Source organism: Rousettus aegyptiacus, unplaced genomic scaffold, assembly GCF_014176215.1.
Source record: "Rousettus aegyptiacus isolate mRouAeg1 unplaced genomic scaffold, mRouAeg1.p scaffold_m13_p_11, whole genome shotgun sequence".
In the NCBI taxonomy this organism is placed as follows: Eukaryota; Metazoa; Chordata; class Mammalia; order Chiroptera; family Pteropodidae; genus Rousettus; species Rousettus aegyptiacus.
The window spans coordinates 68,382,760-68,404,652 of NW_023416286.1; the positions used below are offsets into that span (position 1 = coordinate 68,382,760).

Sequence of the window (21,893 nt, forward strand, 5' to 3'; positions counted from 1 at the left end):
GAATTGGAGAAACAAAGTAGAGAACACTGTGTTTAATAAGCTGTGCCCTTCTGTTATTAACTCTGAGACAAGGAGAGTGCCAAATCAGTGTTGCAGTGAATGAACCAGGACCTTTATTTCCTCTCTGGGCAAATGAAATGCTAATTATCTTGGTGTTTTAAATTCAAGCAGCCTATTCTTTTATTTGCATGTGGGAATTCAGGCAAGTATAATCTCATCTAAGGAAAGCCTCTATAGTTTATAAAAAGAGAAAAAGTATTAATGCCTTTTTTTTCCACAGGAATAAACAAAAATCTTTCTACCTATGAAATTATACAAAATATATTATTTTCTCTATAAAATTTTATTCACTCATTAATTCATTTTTTACAACTGATATTAAAAAAACTACTATTTGCTTTACCTTGGTAGTATAGCCATGAGTAAGACATATCCCTACCTTCCCAAGTCTACACTTCTCAGAAGACGAAATGAATATAGCATGGAAGAAATAATAATGGTTAGATATACTTCATAGATTTAGAAAGTCATTCAAGCAAAAATAATATTTGGCATTAGTTTTATTGGATAGAGAAGATGAGAGGAGAAAATCAGAACAGAACATATTTCTGACATGTGCGAAGTCAAGGAGATAATAGTGAGGTATAATATATTCACAAATAATAAGCAAGCCAATATGGATGAAGCGAAGGGTATGCGTTTATGTGTATGCATATGAATATGTATCAGTGTGTGTGTGTGTGTGTGTGTGTGTGTGTGTGTGTGTGTGTGTGTGTTTATTGGGGATTAATTGTATGAGGAACAATCTATAAAGGTCTCTTAGAATAAGATTTTGAAAGAATTTATATCTCATGCGATCGTTATGAATAAAAAGATCAGAATTGTGTCTGCTGGCAATGTGGAGATTATATTCAAGAGAAGACAGAATGAAGGCGGGGTGATTAACTAGATAACAATGTGTTATCTCTAATTAGAAAAGATATTACTAAGAATAGACAGTGACATGAAAAGAAAAAAGTAAATTTACAGGACTTGAACAATTTGATGAAGAAAAGTGGTATGGAATGAGGTGAGGTGATGTCTTGCTGGTGAATACTGCATTTGACTGCTGGAACCTCATGTGACATTTTCATTAACACCTAAACAAGATAACTTAATTCCCATTCTATTTGCATGCAGTAAGTCTAGTACTCTTTTGAAAATTTTGAGCATTATAAGGGATTGTTTTCATGTATTTATGTCATTTTTTACCCTCTTGTTCATGTGAATTGTGGGATTCTCTTAAGTCTTCACTGGCCACATCATTACTATTACATGCTGGTTCAGCACTCTTTGTTCTATTTCAGCCAAACTTTGGGCTCATTCTATCTCTTACTATTTTTTAGCAAAGTTAAATCAAAGTAGACACTAATCTGAGGTTTCTAGTAAGCAACCAAAAACATTCATATATCATAAGCATTTTTCAGACCAATTTCTCAATGCTCCCCAAACCCATCAGCCATATGTAATTACAGTGAATTTGCCATTATGAACATTCAGAATCATATCTCATTTCCCATTTATAATATTCCCCATCCTAGTGCCCTCCACATGCTGTCTCTGTGTTTTTCAGGGAAATAAAATGTTCTCTTAAAAATAAACCTTCTTGGAGATGCATTTTCTAAAACTGAAGCAGAAATTATAAAAGATAATCTTTCACATCCCAGTCTAAAATATTTATACTTCATCGCTTTCCAGACTACCACAAGGCAAGAATGATGAATAGTAATGATTTCTACCTGTGATAAAGTAAGGGTTTTAACTGAACTTAAGTTTTAAAACAAAGAAAAAATAGGACAAATATGGATTACTGATCCCATCTTAGGAGAATGAGAAAATGTTTATGAATGTTTAGAAACAGACATTTTATTTCTCTTGATAAAAACTCAGAATTCAGATATGTTGAAATTTCGTTTATATAATTCCCATACCAACTAGAGAAGAGAGGAAGTAAATAATAAGTAGGTAAAAAATGGAGATGCTCCATTCCATCTCTTGTCTGATGAGCTACCAGCAGGAGATAACCAACTGGTTAAAAATACAAGTGAGAGGATTAATGATGGCAAAATGTATATCTAGTAAAAACTGACATATAAACCGAATTTGAAGCGGTGAAACCAAATTCATCAAGTTAAAGAATATATAGTGTGGAATAAAAATAGGATAAGTATGAACTTAAGAAAACACAGGTTTAAAAGAATTAGTTAAGAAAAATGAAAAAATGAGTTACTTAGAATGAGCATTTAGACCAATACTAGACAAAACGAAAGAACAAGTTCATGTAGAAGATATTTTTGAGGAGCTATTCATAATGCAAGTGCTCTAGAAAGTTTTAACAGGATGAGGCCAGTAGAAATGTAATTATGTTTAACAATTAAGAGACTTTGATGGTCTTAGACAGAATGCAATATGGAATGAACAGTGATGAACAGATAAGGTCAAATGAAAAAATTCAGATGACTAAGAAATATGACTGGAAAGAAGCATATTAGAGTGATAATCCCATTAAGAATCCTATTAAGAGATCTTTATTAAGGAGACTGATAGTTCTGTAAACCATCTCCTTGACTGAACTTTTCACCTGGAACTGATCACTTCAAATCTTTGCATTTAATAAACTTGAATGAGTATTTGAGGGCTTTAATAAGTAAACAGAAAAGAAAAGATTAACTGAGAAAAATCAATTACATAATGAATAATAAAATATGAATAAAAATGAGGGCATACCATTTAGTAAATAAGTACTCCACATATTCACAAGCTTTATGCAAAGTTCTAACTGTATCTCTGTATTAAGATAAATACTTAAGCAGAAATACTCTGTGATAGGCGATTCTTTGTACCTGGCTCTTACAATAATTGCGAAGGACTCTCAACCTTTCTAAATGCAACTAGCTCTTCAAAGTTCTGAGTTGAAATACAGATACATAATCAGTTATAGATCATAATTTTAAAAATCAAATATGCTGCTGCTTAAATTTATATAAATGGAAGCACTTTGTTGCTCTTTTCATAGTAAACCTAAAATATTACTGTTCCATTTGAAGCAATTAGATTATTTCTATGTATTAAACTGTGGTGTTTTGATTTACGATGATGTTAAAAGATGTAAACACAAAATTTAAATTTTAAAAAATAATTTTTAGAAGTGATATTTGAGTTTAATCTTCATTAATATTAATTTCTCTGTTGTGTACAAACAATTGAAGCTCTGCTAATTCTTGTTTAGTGATATTAAACTTCCTTAGATTTTATAGCCTAATTAATCTTTGTATTTATATGAACTATAATAGCCATAGTAGGAAAACTGAATTATGAAAAACTTTAACATTTTATTTTAAATTTAATATGAGGCTGATTTGTGCTTGGCTGTGGGCTAAAAATTATGAGCCAAACAGACAGAGAAAAATTCAATACACATAAAAAAGAAAATTTTTCAGGAAGGAGGCAAGTGGATGAACTAAAAGAGGCCAATAATTAAAAAACATTTTCTACTTTGTAAGCAGATATAACAAGGGATAGGAAAAAGGGATTATCTAAGAATGCAACAATTCTTCATTTATTTTCTAATTTACATTGTTATAAGGGAAAATATGAAAATGAAATGTTCCAGGTTTTAGTCCTATTGCTTCCTAGAAAGTAAGGCACCACTATATCTCCATTTCTCCCAATTCCAAATATTTGTTATGATTAACAGTTTTAAAATGTCTTCTCTGTTTTGTAAGTAATACTAAGAAATGTATACTTTGGTTCTTAGTACTGGGGAAATATGTTATATTTTTATGAAAAATCAGTATATATTCAATTTTATTCCTTTGTAAATTTTAAGGCATCATAAAAGGCCCATGAGCTACATAAAAAAATCTGTTATTGGAATTTTTGACAGCCTCATAATTGTATTTCTATAAATGTTTTAAATACACCTTGATTCGAAAATGAAAGGCATATGTCATAAATTGAGAAATTATAAATCATATGTGGACCCTTTCTGTGATAAAAATAGATGGTTCTACAAATTTTTATTATTAACAAAAATGCATCCTTTTCTTGAGGTTCTCCTTTCTTAGGGAGTTCATGCTGTGCTACCAGTATAATCTCCAAAAACTCATCATGTGAAAAAAAATATGACACCTACTTGGAAAATCAAAATAAAATCTCAAAATCATTAATGTAGCATTCCATATACATTCCATAATGTAGCATTATTTTCCAGAATTTTTTATGGCAAGTTAAATAATTTTACATTGAAGATCAATCTATCCACTTTTTTTTTTTTTACAATACTATGCACTTTCCCTCCCCTAAACCTTTGTTGCTGTTCTTAACATAAAAATAAAATAAAAACAATTTCATAATTAAATGCAATTTTTTTATTTATTAAGTCATTATTTTGCACTTTAAAAATGTTCTCATTGCCTAAGCATTCCATTTCTATTTTTCTGTTACACAAAGAGTATATCACAGTGTGTTCCATAATAGTCATTTCACAAATATCTGTTGAATAGATTTTAAAAGAGGAGTTAATTTGGAAGATTTAAAGAAAATTTCAAAACTATAATTTTAAATGAATTATAAAATAGTAAATACTGTATATTATGTATATTTATAATACTGATATGTATGAATTTTTATAATCACCCACAAGTACTTTTTTTTTTTAATGCAAGGGTATATGGCAAATAGTTTAACATTGAGTGACCTAAATCAGTAAGTAAACAAGTAAATAAACAGAAAAAACAAATCATCTTCTTTTCAAGCATGTTTTGCTGAGTTCGCGGCCAGGGATCATATCTAAATATAACTATAAGATTAGAATAAAACATATGCTAAAGAAGTATACAGAGATATTTGTTTAAGCCACCTCTGAGCAACTGAACATTCCAACTTATGTTAAATTTATACCACCTTACAATTAATTTTATGAAATCTAATCAGAAAGGATAGTTTAAATTTGAATTTTTTAGGTTATATTCACGTCAGCAATGAAGTAAAGTTTTGAGCTATCTATGTGTAGGATGTTAAAAAACATAATGAAGACTATTAAGCACTACACTGTTTAATATTTACTTTGCTGATAAACTGCATTAAGCACATAAAATCACATTACATTATGGTATTCTAGAGCATAGAATATATCTGTCAAAAGTGTATGGGTGCCATCTATTCCAAGGTATTCATTTGAGCCCAATGCTGTCACTAAGGATTATTTTGAGAATGATAGCTTGTGGTCATAGCTTGTAATAAGATTTAGTACTGACTATTGTGTGAGTGTGTACACTTAAGTGAATCAATGTCTATGTCTTATGATACAAATTAAATTTCATGACATGTTTATTGCTTGTTTTCTTTATAAGAATTTCAGACAAATTATTTTATGAATACCTTCTGGGAATAAATATATAAAATTTAAAGATGAGAATGATCCTTTCTTAGGCAAAACACAAACATATTAGTAGCTTTATTGGTTAATGGAGAGTTTAACACATAATGATTTGTGGTCAATGTAAGTATAAAGAATGCAACCAAAACATTTATAGTAACTTATTTGAGAAAGCATAATAAACAGGAAGATAACCTAAGCAATATATTAATGAAATGTAAGTGGCCTGTACTTTTTAAATGACCAAATTCACTCACCATCTAATTGATGAATACATTCAATTCCTTGTGTTTTTAAGCAAGAGAAGACTTGTCATTTTGACATGGAAGACTTTTTGTCAGAGACAGATTAATGACAGAGGACTTCCTCTCTGGAGAGCTTTGAGAATAAGGCAGACGTTTATCTGAGAGGATTTCATTTTGCCAAGGCAAACAGACAAGAATCAGATGTTTTCTGAATACTCCTTTCAGGACCTTATTTTCTCTTTTATGAGAAAGAGGATTTGATAGGAGATATAAAAGATACCTACAAACCATATTCTTAGAGGCACAGTGAAATGTTTAAGTAGTCAAAAACTATAAGAACTTATAAAAGTAAAAATTATATATATTTTGAAATTGCATTCTCTTAAGTCAACTTTGTTGATATGTTCAAATAAAGATGTTCTGAAAGTAAATTTTTATTTGTTTCAGGTATATAGTACATTGGTTAGACATTTATATAGTTTATAACATGATCCCCCTAATTGCTCCTTTTCTCCTCTGGTTTTCCACCTTGCCAATATATTAAAATGCTAACAGCATTCCCTACGCTATGCTCCCCATCCCCCATAAACTCAACAGATTTTTTTAAAAAAATCCTTTTATATGGTGTAACCTATCCAGGGTTTTTGTAGTAGAGGCCAGGATTGAGTGGAGAAATCCATCAATACTTCGGTGGCAAATGACATATATAGAAGAAGGAAAAAACAAAGAGAAAATCTGATTAACTAAGGAAGAGGATAAGGAGTCCAAAATGATGAATAGAAACATATTCAAAGTTTTGTAACTAAAGAGCTGAGATATTAAGACCCACTGAAAAGAAATTAAATTTGGAAAAGTAATTTATTACTATTTATAGCAAAATGATTCATATAAATGTATAATATAAAGATTCTATAATACATATGTGGGTGCATATAAATTAAACCATATTTTGTCTTAATTCTTTCTTCAAACACTGGTCTATTTAAACATAACAAGAGTCAATGGTTAAAATAAAGTCAAATATAAATGTTTAGATGATTGTGATACTAATTCGAAATCCAATTATATTTATTTCAGCTCTTTTATTTTCTATCTAAAGGTAGCATGCCCCACACTGACTAGAGACATCGTTGGTGGCACTGTATGCTTTACAAGCACAACATTATTAAGAATTTAACTTCAGTTTGAAAACAATTCATAGCCCTGTTAGGGAAATAAAATTATATCTAAATGTTAACAGAGAAGTTTATGAATGATATTTCTTTCAGAACCCATGTGCTATTAGGAGTAGTTTTCATTTTATCATTCAAAAGGTGAGCAAAGATTGCAGTAACATTACTAAATCTGTAATTGGTATGCAGGAAAAGGCATGCAGAAGACATTTGCTACAAGGTCGGTAGAGTCAAAAAGAAGCGTATTATGGCAACGTTAAATATATTAAAGGATTGACATGTCTTAGTAATGAGGAATGATTTCTTTAATCTCTCCATTACACAATTCAGAAAGTTCAGTCACATATTCTACATGAGTTGTTTTCGGATTCTGTAGAAAATAAGATCTTTTTTCTCCTTACTTTATTTATGAGTTTAATTTTCAGAGTCATCTGGGAAGAGAATAATATCTTTCCATTTATTTATTAATGGAAAAATGGTTAATGCAAAATTATTCCTATCTCCTTGGACTAGAGATATCATAGTCCTAGGATATAAATTCTGCTATTATTTGACTATAAGGCAAAAACCTGCTTCACTGAAATCTCTAAAAGAAGATATGCAATTACTAGAAGTCCACTCATTAGGCCACTTCTAATCAAGGACAAATACAATTTTCAGCTATTAAAATGTACCATTTACCATGAAATAAAAGGCTTTCAGTAATTATAAGTAAACAGTTATTTAGAGCATGTACTTACACAAACAGAAGAAACTTTTGAGGTAGGGATATTCATTGTAACATTTATTAAAATAATGTAATCATCATCCATAACAGATCTTTGATGATGAGAACTTGGGGATAGAAAAGTATAAAACTATGGGTTTAGGTAAAACAAATGCTCATGCCAAATGTATGGGTTAAAAAAAAACAAAACAAAACAAAAATGTGTGGGCTGGATTATGCCATTAATTTACGTTCAACCTGTCTAATAGAGTAGGATAACTTCAAATAATGACTGTGTTATTCACTGAGATTCCATTTCTATGATGCTAAAGGGATGATATAATAAGTATAACTTCAAATAACATTAAAATATGCATGTTACAAAATCGTTTCCTTATCTTGAAATCTCTCCCTATACAGTTACAAATGATTCTATTGGTTATTTTATTTTATTTTTTATCATAACATATCCTTCGATGGTCAGTCTAGCCACTTTGGTCATCTTTACACTATCACACATTTGGTAATATTACAAGATACCTGTAGAGAATAAAATTTTCTTAATGTTGTACTCCTTAAACAAATTACAGTTCAAAAATTCAATTTTACCTTTCCTTGCTTTTCTCCTTCAGTGAACACAATGCTGTAAACAAATTTACTTACTTTATAGTTCATTACTATATTCTTTCTCATTCTCCGCCTTGCTAAACTTTGCTATATTGTCTCTTCATAATTATATGCTTATTTGTCACATGTGCTTATATTAAAAAAAAAAATTATATGAAGTTTCCAAAAGCATGGCCCTATGCCAGATCTCTCTGACCTTCTTTAATTTTTTCTAGTGAGCATATTTTTACCTCCCCCGAGATATGTAGAAAAGAAAAGGTCAGCGGGACAGTAAGACTGTCATTATTTCTGCCCAACTGGTTTAATGACAAAAAGCCTCAAAAGATACCATTTAATTCATTGATTTCACCACAGCCCAAGATTTGACCTTCCAGATTCAGAAACACAAACTTGCAGTATCTCTGAGTTAATTAGATTCAGAAATATCATCCCATAGTAACAAAGCTCATAAAATGGATATAAAAATCAGTGTTATGGTTTAATTTATTGTGTGAAATATAGTTAGAGTAGACTGAATAGTTGTGTAGAGTTATGTATATTTTCTCCCTGTAGGCCATGGCATGTAAAGGCAAATGATCTGAAGGATGCCTAGTGAGCATATAATCTAAATAAAGTAAGTCATATTATTTGAATAATTCAAGAGTAGCAGTTTCTAAAAAGCTATGACATTCATGATAACAAGAGAAATATCTGTTGGGTGGACTGAATACTCAACAGCCTGACTAGGTTTTCTTCTTTTAATGCTTAGAAGATTTGCTATTCCTGTCTGTGGTTTTCCTTCTTGTCTCTCTTGATTACAATATCCCTAAGGCACATATTATTTCATTAGAAGATTTAAAAGTTTTCCTCAACTTTCTTCTACAAATCATCTGCATTAGAAAAACTTGAGTGATTTTTGAAAATGTAGACCTCTGAGCTCTTCTCCAAACTTGCTTAATCAGAATCTTTAACTCTGGGTCTTGGAAATGGCTGATTAAGCAAAACCCAAATTCTCTCATTCCTACTAAAGACTGGAAAATATAAGGCTTACAAAATTACTTCTTGATCTGGTACATTTTGATCTCTCTCTCTCTCTCTCTCTCTCTCTCTCTCTCTCTCTCTCTCTCTCTCTCTATATATATATATATATATATATACACACATATATATATATATTCCCCAAATCATATTCCCCAAATCATAAGCTCCATAAACATAGGAAATGGTATATTATATCTTCTCATTTCTAATTACTAAAAAAGAACACTGTAGTTATGATTTGTTTATAAAATGCCTGCTGACCTGAAACAAACTGAACCTTCAATTTATTGAGTGCCAATTGTAAGCTAATTTCAAAAATGCCCAAATTGTCTTCTTTGGTTCAAAGTATTACATGAGAAAACAATTTAATTTTTAATTAAGAAGTTAATTTTAGTTTAAACTGATTTCACACACACACACACACACACACACACACACACAATCAATCAATCATCAAACAAGATAAAACTCAACTACATCACAGCAAAAAAAACTCAGAGAAAAACCTAGTACAGTAATCTCCCCTTATCTTCAGGGGGTAAGTTCCAAAACCCTCAGTGGATGCCTGAAACCAGATAGTACTCAACCTTTCCCTGTTTTCCCTATGAAGACCCTATTTTTGTCCTATATATACATATCACTGATAAAGTTTAACATAAATTAAGCACAGTAAGAAATTAACAACATTAATACTAAATTAGATTATAATATTCTGTAATAAAAGATATAAATGTGGTCTCTCTCTCAAAATACCTTTTTGTATTCACCTTTTAACTTAAATGAAGCACTTTACAGCTTCTCTTTAGCATATCTGGTTGCCAGCATCACCACTCTTGAACTTTGGGGCATTATTGAGTAAAATAAGGATTACTTGAACCCAAGCACTATGATACCACCACAGTGATATCGATGTGATATCCAAGATGGTCACTGTGTGACTAATGGACGGGAAGTGTATATAGTAGGGAGACACTGAGCAAAAGAACTAGTCGCATTCTGGACATAACAGGACTGGACAGCTCAATATTTCATCCTGCTATACAAAACAATTTAAAACATAAATTGTTTATTTCTGGAATTTTTCATTTAATATTTTCATGTCTGGGTTGACCGTAAGTGAACTGTGTGGAAAGCAAAACTGAAAATAAGAGGGGACTACTGTCTTTTATATTATATTTCTTCTCAATTTTTAATGTTTCATTTGTATTCTTTTTACATCCCCCCATTTTTTTTTCTGGTTACATGGTCAAATATTTTCAGCTGTCTTTTATTAAATTCTTCTTTCAACTTGTTATCTATACCCCGACTCACTTCCAATTTTAGTCCAACAAAAACCTAACAGTTGTCATTTGTATGACAGTCCAGAAATTTCGATTATGTATAATTTATTATATAATAAAAGTAAAGTTGAAAATCACTGAGGAAATTAAAAATATACACATATGGAACAGGTTTTAAAAAGCTAGATTCTATCTAGCCTTATGACAAATTATATTCAAATGAATCCATATCTTAATTATAAAAAAATTACAAGGACTCTAAAATAAATCGTGCATGTTATAGTAGATAAAAAGTGTGATAAATAATGAAAATATTGTTGACTTTAAATCCATAAAAAGTTTTGTATAATTGACAAAGGTTTAAATTTCTTAATATACAAAGTGCTCTTACAGATTAGCAAGTAGGAAACATTAAAATGGAGAAAGTAAACAAAAAATGTACATGACATCTAAATCTCTAAACTAAAATAAGACACCCAGATTTGTATCCAGATTCATTTGTAAATATAAGAATACATTTTTTTAAAAGAGATAATAAGTTTCAAACCAAAAATTTTCCAAAGTTTAACGTTTGGAAATATCTCATGTGGGTGAAGGTATGGAGAAATAGACACATATATTACAGGTGGAACATTTGAAAGGCAAGTTAGTAACACTGAATTGAAATTTTTAACTTCACTAACACTCTTGAAAGCAATTCCACTTTTATTTAATCTTTTGACTTCACAAGTAGAAGACATGTAAAATAAGTTATTTGTTTTTAAGCATAAATTAACAGTCTGAAATGTATAGGCCCTGCTACATTCAATCTTCTTAGTAACCATAAGAACCTGACCTTATGACTGCTATTTCAATTTTATGAATGTGGAAATTAAATCATAGAAAAATCCGGTAACTTGCCTAAGGGTGGACATCGTAGTGGAGATATCTGAATTTGACACAGGTATTTTAATTCTACCCTAAATTACAAACTGCTGAACCTCTGAAGGAAAATTAGTGTTTATTCCTTTTGATAGTGTTTTTAGTCACTTTTTAAAAATTATTTTTATGCTTATCAAATTAACTTCAATTACCTGCTTATGTACTTATTCTTTTTCACTTTAAAAAGTAAAAACAAGCTAAGATAAAATGGAAAAGTCATTTTTTTTCTTCCCTATTTTGTCCTGCCTCCAAAATCAGCCACCTAAACAACATTTTTACCTGTTTATCTTAAAGCATTTACTTCATATTTTAAAAATTGATGCTACAAATCTCAATTGACTTTTGTTATTACAATATACACATATTTCATATCTCTTTCTTCTGCCTTCCCCTAAACTCATCTTTCTAATACTGTCATATCACAGTGTTTAAATTAGTAGTCAGTGATTTTGTTAGGATAATGTAAATATTCTTCAATGTGACTGCATTATTTTTTTATCATTCAAAGCCTAGTTTCCTTTGTACTTAATATTTGGATTTAAAAAAGAATAGTTTCATAAATTTCTATGGCTTCTCACACTGATCAAGAGTGCTTCAACTTAACCATGTATTACACATGGTCAATAAGTCAAATAATCAGTCATCTTATTTTATGTAGGATCTCATTTTCCTCATGAACATCATTATTTTGTTTGAGTATTTATTTGCTAGCAGTTTCCAGAGTAATAGTCAGGAGAAATGAGTTTTTAAATCTCTATACAAATGAAAATAACTTTATTTTATCTTTATATTTGATCATTTGTGTCTAGAATTCAAAGTGAAAATTATGTTTTTCTTGGATTTTGAAAGTATTGATCTCTTGTATTCTAAATTCCAGTACTATTATTTAAAAGTCCAAATGTCACTTGAGTATTGATAAGTATTTTTCTACTGGGAATTTTAAAGATATAATTCTAGAATGCCCTGATATTATATCTTTCTATAAATCTGTTTTTCTTTTTATTACATTGCACTTGTCCTTCAATAAGAGAGATGTCCTTTCTAGGGAATTACCTTTTCCCACTCCTTTGATAATTTTCTCTTCTCTGTTTCCCACATTATCCCTTCTTGATACATTATTTAGCTATTAGAAACCCTCTAATAATCCTTGAATACTCGTATCTTTTTCTCTATTGCCCCATTATCTATATATTCATTTGGCATAAGTTCCAAAAGTTCTTTTATGTTCTCTGGTTGATATGATGTGAACATATTCTTCTTATATTATTGATGCAATATGATCTTCTGTGACTGACTGTATAAATTATACTTCATAGGAAATTTTCTTTTCCTTTCTGATTGTCTCTGATTCTACTTTGTTCCTTTAAAAATGCTTTTGTTATTGTTTTTCATATTGAATGCTTTCCCCAAGTATTTGGTCAACTCTGGTTCTTGGTTTATATTTACAGATGAGGAAAAAAAAATGCTTTTAAGTATGAGGAAGGATCTGGTCAACAGACGGCCTTTGCTGTAGTTTCATCTGGGAGCAACTCTTTATCTCACTAGACTCACCACCATCGCCACCTCCCAAAGAAAAGTCACAGGGCCAACTTTACATGAATCACTGTCCAGGAAAAATAAAATTCCTATGGCTGCTTAAAGTCACTCATGATTTCAGCCTTGAGGAATCTCTCTACCATATAAATCAATCAGGAAACGATCAGGGAAGAAAGTGAAGTAAAGAGAGAATAGCTTTTGGCTGGCAACATATTCTTATAGCACACCTAGAATGCTTATTTCTGTATTTCTCTTTTTGTAAGAAAAATCATACCCTTTTTTACCTAATCCAAATCAGGATCAACATTTTATTGCTGAGTGTCCAAGGTATTCTTAAATAATAAACCACATGACTAAAGTAAACCTATTTTGTTGTATGTGCTTCACATTCCTGTTTCATTTTAAATAGGCACATGTAAAATTACATTATGCAATACATGCTCTTTAATTCACTGTATGTTTCTCTCACTAGATTCAAGATCTGGAGGAAGAGACTTGGTCAGAGTCCTATTCCCTTGACTCTCAAAATAATGCTAGCACAGAATGAATATTCAATACAATATATTGAGTTCCTACAATGTGAAACTGTGATATATTGTGAGATGAAGAAAGTAAGCTACAACACCAGAAGCAAACAAGTCATTGTTAGCCATGTAAGCCTTGATATCTGGCCATCAAAGTCACTATTCCTCTAGGATGAGCATGTACTTTCTAGTTCCTAACATTCCCCAAACAGTCCTATTGTCTTGTAATTGTCTTTACATTTACAATACAGGTCTGGCTACAGAGGCCCCCCTGAAAGGATGAGGGGCCCTAGCCCCACCCAGGGGGTACCCAGCCCAGGACTCCAGGCCTCGGAAGAGGAGTTCCCACAAACTCTGACTGTAAAAACCAATGGCAAGTCTGGCTATCTGGGTGAGATGGAAGCTGAAACCCCAGACGTCCCCCTTAAAGGACCTGTGCATAAATTTGCTCGCTCGCAGACACTCACCCCGAAAGAATGACAGCAGCTCCGAGGCTGCAAGAGACATACCGGAACAGATTGAGTTGTCTGGTGCTGGGGTGAGGGCTGGAGAGATGCTGCCACTGCTCCTTTGTTAGGGGCCCCCTTGGGAACAGTCTGCAGACAGGCGCCATCTTGCTTTTGTTGAACCCTCCCCCTGCCTGGCCAATTCTGAAGCTACATTGGCCTGGTGAGATTGGCTCATTCCACTTAGTGTCTCCCTGAGACCCTGCACCACAACCCACAAATTACTGGTGGTGGCGCCACTGCTGCACAGCTGGCCCCACGGCCTTCCCTGGGCGTGTATTACAGGTGACGGCCCTCAGCTCACACAGCCTACAAGTTTTGAAAGGGACTTTCAGTGGTGGGTCACGCGTGCCAGAATGCATTAGAATGTCTCTTGGGCAGACTGCAAGAATCTGCAGACCTGACATGGATGGCAGCTGGCCTTGATCTATGACTTTTGTGGGAGCCCGTGGGCTCAGTATTGCCAATAATTCTGAATCTGCATTACACAGACAAGTCTGGATTCCTCCGCCCCATCTCCTTAAGATTTCTCACCACTTAACCTACAAACTACCTGCAGCAAGCCCATTCTCAGCCAGCCAGCCCCACCCTATGCTTTCCCTGGGCTGCAAATTCAATAGCAAAAAAAATAGCACTCAACTTGTACGGTCCGCATGCAGCCTGTGCATACTGAGAGAGACTTTTGGTGGCTGGCCACAATACTGCCCTGAGTTACAGTATTTCTTGAACAGAACTCTGGTGTCTGTGAGCCCGAGGTGGAAAGTGGCTGGCCTTACTGTGATCTGAGACTTTTAAAGAAAGCTACAGATTAAGCACTGGCATGAAGCCTGAATCTGCACTGTCTGGGTGAAATCAGCTCATTTTACCCTGGTGACCCTGGAGTCCCCACACCCCCCAACATACTTACCACTTAAAATCTCTTCCAGTTGCGGAGACTTACTGGCAGCTGGCAGGAGCCTCAGTCCTTTAGGTACACCAGTCCTTTTGCTAAGTCACCCCAGGCCTAGTACTGGGGTAACCAGACCTCGGCTTGCAACGTGATCTCTCCCACTTGCGTCCAGATCCAGCATAGGCAGCAACCACCCATGGATTGCTTTATCATATCTACCAGGTATCCCCAAGCAATCAAAGGCAGCAGCTGACCTTGGCCTACATGTGAGCCCCAACTAAGGGGCCACAGAACCAACACACCTGGAGGTTGGCATCATACCACAACAAAGCACCACCTGATGAGCCCCGTAAGCAGTACACTCAAAAGGTGGTCTCAACACATACATGAGCCTGCTGGGGAAAATCCCACCCCATAGAGTCAGTTGCCACACAGTAACTCATACTCTGTGGGGGTGGCCAATCCCCACAGCCATTCAGCCCAAGAGTAAATCCCATCCACTGATGTGCTAACAGCATTTAAGGCTTAGCTACAACAGGATAATATACAAATCATACAAAAAACATGCCGAGAGCCTGCTGTGCAGGTGATCAGGGAGACTATATCACTGGATCCCATAGGACACCTACTACATAAGGCCACCTTGTCAAGGCTGGAATATGAAACAAAGCTTCCCAATACATAGAAACAAATACACAGAAACATCTAAAATGAGAAAAAGAAACAACAGGAGAAAATTCCAGGAATAAAAAAAAAACTAAAAGAAATGGAGGTAAGCAACCTACCAGAAATAGAGTTCAAAACTCTGGTTATAAGGATGCTCAATGAACTTAGGGGGAGAATAGATGGTCTCAGTGAGAACTTCAACATAGACATAGTAAGCATAAAAAATATACAGAAACCATAAAAAAGAACCAGTCAGAAATGAAGACAATAATAACTAAAATAAAAAATATAGTCGATTTGATGAAGCAGACAACTTAATCAGTGAATTGGAAGACTATCAGATAGCAGAAAACACCCAACAAGAACAGAAACCATAAAAAAAAAATTTAAAAAATGAGGAAAATTTAAGAGACTTCTGGGACAACAGCAAGCATACCAACATCTGTACCACAGAGGTACCAGAAGGAGAAGAGAAAGAGCAAGGAATTGAGAACCTATTTCAAGAAATAATGACAGAAAACTTCCTTAACCTATCAAAGGAAATAGACATACCAATCTAGGAAGCATAAATTGCACAAACAAGAGGAATCAAACAAACCCACACCAAAACACATCATCATTAAAATGCCAAAGTTTAAAGACAAAGAATCTTAAAAGCCACAAGATAAAATCGGCTAGTTGCTTACAAGGTACTACCATAAAAATGTCAACTGTTTGTTCAACAGAAACTTTGTAAGCCAGAAGGGATTGGCAGGAAATACTCAAAGTGAGTATGAAAGCAAGGAACTAAAAACAAGACTGCTTTACCCAGCAAGGCTAATATTCAAATTTGAAGGAGAGATAAAGAGTTCCTCAGACAGGAAAAAGCTAAAGGAATTCCTACCAAGAAGGCAATATTACAAAAAATGTTAAAGAGACTTCTATAAAAAGACCAGAAAAAAGAATAATAAAATGGCAATAATTATCTACCTATCAATAACCACTTTAAATGTAAATGGATTAAACACTCCAATCAAAAGATGTAGCTGAATGGATAAGAAAACAAGACCCATACATATGCTGTCTACAAGAAACCCACTTCAGCTCAAATGACAGACACACAAACTGAAAGTAAAGGGATAGAAAAGGTGTTTCACGCAAATGGAAATGGAAAAAAAAAAGAGCTGGGGCAGCAATAAAATAGACTTTAAAACAAAGGTTATAATAAGAGACAAAGAAAGGCATTACATAATGATAAAAGGATCAATGAAACAAGAGGACATAACCCTAGGAAATATATACGCTCCCAACATAGGAGCACCTACATATATAAAGCAATTATTGACCAAGATAAAGAGAGAGATCGACAGTGATACAATCTTAGTGGGGCACTTTAACACCCACTGACATTAATGGACAGATCTCCTAGACAGAAAATCAACAAGGAAACAGCAGCCTTAAAAGACACACTAGAACAAATTAATTTAATCAATATTTTCAGACCATTTTACCCTAAAGCAGCAGAATATACATTCTTCTCAAGTGCACATGAAACGTTTTCCAGTACAGACCATATGGTTAGCTACAAAAGAAATCTTAATAAATTTAAGAAGATTAAAATCATATCACACATCTTCTCCAACCACAATAGCATTAAACTAGAAATCAACTACATAGAAAAAACTGGAAAATGCACAAACACAAGGAAGCTAAATAAACATATCACTAAACAACGAATGGGTTAAAAATGACATCAAGGAAGAAATAAAAAGATACCTAGAGACAAATGAAAATGAAAACACGACAACTCGAAATCTATGGGACACAGTGAAAGCAATCCTAAGAGAAAATTCATAGCAATACAGCTTTACCTCAAGAAACAAGCAAAATCTCAAATAAAAAATTCTAACCATACACTTATAAGAACTAGAAAAAGAACAGTAAACAAATAGAAGGAAGGAAATAATAAAGATTAGAGAAGAAAAAAACAAAATAGCGTCTAGAAAAACATTACAAAAGATCAATAAAACCAAGAACTAATTCTTTGACAAGATAAACAAAATTGACACAACTTTAACCAGACTCATCAAGAGAAAGAAAAGAGGACACATGTATATAAAATTAGAAATGAAAGAGAAGTAACAAGAGATCCTAAAGAAATACAATGTATTATAAAGAATACTATGAGTAATTATATATGCAAATAAATGGGACAATGTGGACAAAATGGATACATTCTCAGAAACATACAATCTCCCAAGACCAAGTCAAGAAGAAAAACAGAAAATCTGACTGATTGATTACTACCAATGAGATCCAATCAGTAATCAAAAACCTCTCAAAAAACATAAGTCCTGAATTAGATGGCTTTACAGGTAAATTTCACAAGACATTCAAAAAAGAATTAACACCTATTGTACCCAAACTATTCCAAAAAAATTCAAGAGAAAGGAAGGCTCCTTAACTCTTTTTACAAGGCCATCATTACTCTGATTCCACACCAGACAAAGAGATTACAAAAAAACAAACAAATTATAGGCCAATAGCCCTGATGAACATTGATGCAAAAATCCTCAACAAAATATTAGCAAACCAAGTTCAGCAAGATGTTAAAACTATTACACACCATGATCAAGTTGGATGTATTTCTGGAATGAAGGTTGGTTCAATATATGCAAATCAATTAATGAGATACACCACATTAACAAATTGAAAAGTAAAAATCATGTCATATCAATAGATGCAGAAAAAAGTATTCTACAAAATCCAGCATCCACCTATCATAAAAACTCTCAGTAAAGTGGGAAGAGAGGGAACATAACTCAATATAATGAAAGCTATGTATGACAAACCTATAGTTAAAATCATAAGCAATCATGAAAGCTAAAAGCATTTTCCTTAAGATCAGGAACATCACAAAAATGCTCACTGTCACCACTTCTATTCAAGATAATATTTAAAGTACTAGTAACAGCAATCAGACAAAAAAGAGAAATAAAAGGCATCCAAATTGGAAAAGAAGAAGTAAAACTGTTATTATTTGTAGATGATATGATACTATATTTAGAGAACCCTAAAGATTCCACCAAAAAAACTGTTAGAATTGATCAATGAATACAGTAAAATAAGAGGATACAAAATTAATACTCAGAAATCAGTTGCATATTTATAAACCAATGATGAAATCTCAGAAAGATGAATTAAGACACTAATTCCATTTACAATTGCACCAAAAATAACAAAATACCTAGTAATCAAATTAACTAAGAAGGTAAAAGACTTGTTTTGAAAAATTATGTCATTGAAAAAAGAAACTGAAGATTCAAATAAATGGAAGCATGTACCATGCTCATGGGCAGGAAGAATTAACATGGTTAAAACAGCCATATTACCTAAAGCAATCTATAGATTAAATGCAATCCCTATCAAAATACCAGTGGTATTTTTCAGAAAACTAGAGCAAAAAATGTTACAATTTATATGGAACAATAAAAGATACTGAATAGCCACGGCGATCTTGAGAAAGAAGAACAAAGTAGGAGGTATCATACTACCTGATATCGAACTATACTACAAGGCTATAATAATCAACACAGCATGGTACTGGCATACATACAGATACAAAGATCGATGAAACAGAATAGAGAGCCCAGAAATAAATGTGTGCCTATATGGTCACGTAATCTATGACAAAGGAGGCAAGAATATACAATGGAGTAAAGACAGTCTCTTTGACAAATGGTATTAGAAAAACTGGACAGACATGCAAAAAAATGAAATTGGACCCCCTTCTTATACCATATACAAGAATAAACTCAAAATGGGTTAAGGACTTAAATGTGAGATGCAAAACCATAAAACTTCTAGAAGAAAATATAGACAAGTAAACTCTATGATATTGCTATTAGTATTTTTTTTTTTTTACTTATCTCCTCGAGCAAAGGAAACAAAAGAAAAAATAAAAAAGGGAACTACATCAAACTAAAAAGTTTTTGCACAACAAAGGAAACCACCAACAAAACAAGGCAACCTATTGAATGGGAGAAGACATTCACCTAGGATACATCTGATAAGGCATTAATATTTAAAATTTATAAGGGACTTACACAACTCAACAACAAAAACAAAAAATCCAATTAAAAAATGAGAATAAGACCTGAATAAATATTTCTCCAAAGAACAAATACAGATGGCCAGTAGACATATGAAAAGATGCTTGAGATTACTAATCATTTGAGAAATGCAAATTAAAACCACAATGAGATATCACTTCACACCTTGTCAGAATGGCTACTATCATCGATAAATCAAAAACAAGTGTTGGTGACGATGTGGAGAAAAGAGAACACTCGTGCACTGTTGGTGGGATTGCAAATGAGTACAGGTCACTAGGAGATCACTTTGGCAGTTCCTCAATAAATTAAAAATAAAACTATCTTTTGACAGAGCAAGTGCACTTTTGGCTATTTATCCAAAGAAAACCAAAACAATTTTTAAAGATCTATGCACTCCTATGTTCACCACAGAGCTATTCAACTGGATAAAGAAGTTATGGTATACATATACACATACATACACACACACACAATGGAGTATTACTCAAGCATAAAAAAATAAATCTTACCATTTTCAACAACATGGACGGACCTAGAGAGTATTATGGTGGATGAAATAAGTCAGACAAAGATAAAAACCATGTGATTTTACTTATATGCATTATCTAAGGAACAAACTAAACAAAGAGAGACTCATGAAGAACAAAATGGTGATTGCCAGAGCGGAGGGGAATTAGAGGCTGTGTGAAATGTGAAGGGATGAATACGCACAAATTAGTAGTTACAAACAGTCAAGGGACATGAAGAACAGTACAGGGAATAGTCAGTATTATTGTAATGGCTGTGTGTAGAGTCAGATGTGTGCTAGAGTAATCAAGGGGACCACTTCATAAATTACATAAAGGTCTAACCACTGTACTGTATACCTGAAACTAATAAAAACAAAAACAATTCCCCAGAACCGATTCTTTCTAAACAGTGACAAAAAATCTACAATGAAGATTTCCTTAGTGTACAATTATTCAGCTAAATATTATATTAAAGAACATGAAATTATGTCTAATAGTGAATTCAGAGGTCCCCAGTGAAACTGTTGGCAGTGGTTTAACTTGGAAATAAATTAAACATTTTGGCCTTATCTATAGTAATAATACCATAAAAAGCTCTGAATTTCTGTAGATACATTAATAGGTTGAGTATCTTTTAATTGTAACTGTATGCTTTTAAATGTTGATAATACAGTCTCTTTAGATGCAACATTCAAGTATCCCCTTGCTTAAGGATAAAGTTAAAGTTTATTTTACTCTTTACTTAATTTAACTTGGATAATGCTTTGTGAAAAGGGTTAATTTAATTTTAATTAAGTTTATTTAATTAAGCTTCAACTCATCATAAATAATTGAATACCTAATGGAAGTCAGACTTGCAGAGAACCAAATCATTTTTGTGACATGTAGTTCTTAATTGGAAATGATATAGCATTCATGAAATGAATTGTTGTTTGAGTGATGACATCAAACAGCATGAAACACATTTAGATTAGGTTTCAAAGGTGTATTTGACATCTAAAGATCAAACTAACTGGTTTCTAAAAAAATAATTGGCTTTATTAGAATATACTTTAATGATTTCAATTTTCATTTTAGAAAGAAGAGAGACAGGTGAGGAGAAAGCCAAATGATTGAACTGTTTAACAATAAATAAGAGATAATACCATAATGCATCTAATTTAATGTACTGTTGAGATATATTACTGAAAGTTTTAAATCAAAATTTGTTTTAATGTTTTAATAAGGGTAACACTTGCTAATTCAGCTCAGCTTTTCCACAAATACTTTTAAGCTCAGTTTCTAAATGTTCATACATGCATATCCAAGCAACCTAAAACCTTAGAACCAAAACTAAAATTGAGTCACTATGTTGCGAAATAAAAAGGAATTGGCCAACACAGACTCATTAAAGAAAATGAAATTTAACCTTACCTATCATAAGCTTCAGCTTTTCTCAAAAATCAGCAGAGAATGCAAGCCAATCCTCAAAACCAAATCTGTTCAGACCATCTTTTGATTTCCTTGTTTACCTGACTTAGCTACCTGATCCAAATAAGGAAGGCTACTTGGTAACCAATCAACTGAAAAGGCCAAATAACTTCCATATTGACCCCGCAAAAAAAACATTAGACTTTGAGCAACTTAGAACTTATTGCTCTCACAGCCTCCAGTTTCCCAGGTTGCAGGTTGAAATCCTTCAATAAACTCATTTTTCTGCTTTGTTTTACTCAGTGTGCAGAGTTTGTTTTTTGACAAAATAAACACTGACTTGATTCATCATAGCTCTTCTGTATGATA

General features: G+C 32.7%; 1 long non-coding RNA gene across 1 annotated transcript in view; it reads right to left on the reverse strand.

The window, feature by feature from the left end:
• LOC107519606 overlaps positions 1-21,605 on the reverse strand; it is a 209,431-nt gene extending 187,826 nt beyond the window's left edge. The window contains exon 1 of the long non-coding RNA XR_001599131.2: positions 21,528-21,605. This is a non-coding gene — a long non-coding RNA (uncharacterized LOC107519606). The remainder of the gene's footprint in view (positions 1-21,527) is intronic.
• Between the last annotated feature and the right edge of the window lie 288 nt (positions 21,606-21,893).